At 39.7% G+C, this 2513-nt stretch overlaps 1 long non-coding RNA gene across 1 annotated transcript; it reads right to left on the bottom strand.

Moving 5' to 3' along the window:
- Positions 1–347: 347 nt before the first annotated feature.
- LOC115340871 lies at positions 348–1998 on the bottom strand. The gene is made up of 2 exons (XR_003923241.1): positions 1947–1998; positions 348–463 (listed from the first exon to the last, which is right to left on the bottom strand). It is a non-coding gene; the product is annotated as an uncharacterized LOC115340871 (long non-coding RNA).
- Positions 1999–2513: the final 515 nt, after the last annotated feature.

Raw genomic sequence — 2513 nt, 5'->3', positions numbered from 1 at the left:
GACCAGCCTGCTGAAAATGTGCTCCTGAACAAATCACCACCAGCTGGCACTCAGGGGACTGCATCAGCAGCAGCATACCCTGCACTGCAGATCTGATGGGCCCTGGGATTTCCCCGAGACACTTATTCTCAGACACAGATGCTTTTTGAGGGAGTTGTTCAGCTTCGGGAATCTTTCCAGCCTCAGTCTCCGCTTAAGAGTTGCTGGTCAGCAAGCAATACAAAAATAAATATGTTTCAGTAAGGTAACTCACACATACAGACTCATCAGTCTGTAAATAAAAGTCATCCACCCAAAGAAGCTGGTGATGTATCTCTGACTCCCTCCTATAGTATTACCCAGGTAGCCACACTTCTTCATAGCTTTATTTCTAGGAAGTACTTCATAGCATTACAGGAATTTTCAGTTTCTGATGATATAATTCAATTCTCCCACATTCTGTCTTCTTTTTCAAGCAGCACTGCTGGGAAAGATAAGAAATACAGGTATATTACATTCTTATGGGCATTCTTACAGGTACAAATGCCTATATAATTTCCATATTCATAAATTAATAATTAATAATACAGGTTTTAAGTATTCAGGTACACTCTGGCCCTCTCAGATTTCTAGCACTAATTATATGCCACACTTCAGTACCAAAAATTTTCATGAAATTTACCCCAAAAAATTCTCAATTTTAACTAAATCATCTTTTAGCACCAATTTTAGTGTTTGCCACAAGTTTCCAGTCCTCAGATGAAGCAATCTGCAGGAATCTGTGCAAAATCCAGACATTTTGTCATGAAATTACTAAAATATTCCATTTCAACTTTATCAATACAACCTTTCCATTACCTATAGGATAGTCAAAAGGGTGTGGCTAATCAGAGCAAGGTTTGCAGAATATTCAGATTTGTGAAGAGTTCCAAAATGTTGATTCTTCATCCCAGTTCAGGGTGTGGCCAAATTTCTGAGATTTCAGCATCTCCTGTAGGGCAGGATTTCAGTGCTTTGACCATTCTACTGACTTGATACTTGTCAGAAACTACAGTCTCATGTACAAGTCCACCACTGTGCTATAGTGTGCATTGGGTCTAAAGGGTGTAAGCATTTCAAAAGTATTTGGGAAATGCCATTGCTCCTGTAAGATATATTTAGAATGTTCCTGGTCAAAATTAACAAGTATTTCTACAAGCAGCTATGTGACACTGCGTATTAGAGGCTAGAAAGAATGACGGTATGTGGGCTCTTCTATCTGAGAATGGTAGTAAGAGATTAGTGACAAAATCATAGAATAAGCCCTAGGATAAATTCTTTAGGGAAGTTCATCATTATAGTACTGTGATTCATTCTCATGCAGCACCCCTTTCCATTGTACTGATTCAATAAAGCATTTCAGCATGGGGGCATGTATGTGAATTCTGTTCAAAATCAAGTATAAGCCTAAACTATTTAGGATCCCAAAAGGTCTGAATTCAGGAAAAAAAACCCAAGTTGCCAGGACCTCAGCAAAAATGACTATGAATCCTACCTCTGGGTAACATCCCTGTAGCTGACAGGTTAAATTCCCCACTTTGTGAAATAAGGCAGTGGAGGGAGGTCTGTCCTTCTAACAGAGACATTCAGAAAAATTGTGCAGATGGAAACCAATACAGAGTTTACTGTGGGAGCAGCTCTTGTTGTGCTGCATGTTTGCCAAGCCTTTGAAGAACTAGTTTTACAAGGTCAGGTCAGAGGATTGCCTGGTGCATGCCTGGGAAGATGTGGCTGAAGACAGTCACGAGTATGAGTGTGGAATGTGTTTAAGTGTTCTGAGGACTGGCAAACATCCCAGCCAAGCCAGATATGTGCTCCTGTTTTAGTAATATATAAGTATGCTGTAAAAGACAATAGAGGTCTTTCTGCCGTTGCTTCGGAACCATTTTGTTGTCATCCCGAGTGCCTTTTTCATCGCCGCAGTTTACCTGCTATGTTTCCACTACACTCCTCCAAGAATAAGCAGCTATGTGACCAGGCAGCTGGGAGACAATACAGCAAAGAAATTAATTACAAACTGATTACACATAGCATTAGTTCCATGGCTTCTCACCATATCACCGGGAGACTTGGACACACATTAGCAGATCTCAGTTCCTGCATGCATGCTTTTCTGGTAACAGCTACCATGATGCTACATTACACTAAGAACACTTTTCTTCTCTCTCACTCTCTCTTTCTGTTTTTAAGTTCAAATAAGATTACAGAAACACTTGAAGCTGACCTAAAAAGGTGGGGTTAATGAAAATCATACAGATGGTGAATGTCAGAAGAATGGGTCGAGGATTTGCATTCATCATAGTGGAGCCCCTGCATACATTTCCATAACAGTAAGTGATGAATAATAAAATGTGTAAGTTTTATGTTTTCATCATGTCACCACCTCTGATTTAATATTCTTTTTGGTGCATTTTTTTTCTTCCTTGTCCACAGTGCTCCTTCCTCCATTATTTAGTTCAAATGATGAGCCTTTCTCCACCTTTGGGAGTTTTATT

The sequence above is a fragment of the Aquila chrysaetos genome, chromosome 4 (assembly GCF_900496995.4).
Source record: "Aquila chrysaetos chrysaetos chromosome 4, bAquChr1.4, whole genome shotgun sequence".
In the NCBI taxonomy this organism is placed as follows: domain Eukaryota; kingdom Metazoa; phylum Chordata; class Aves; order Accipitriformes; family Accipitridae; genus Aquila; species Aquila chrysaetos.
The sequence above is the reverse complement of the archived record's forward strand: the minus strand, read 5'-3'. Positions and strand labels throughout refer to the sequence as shown.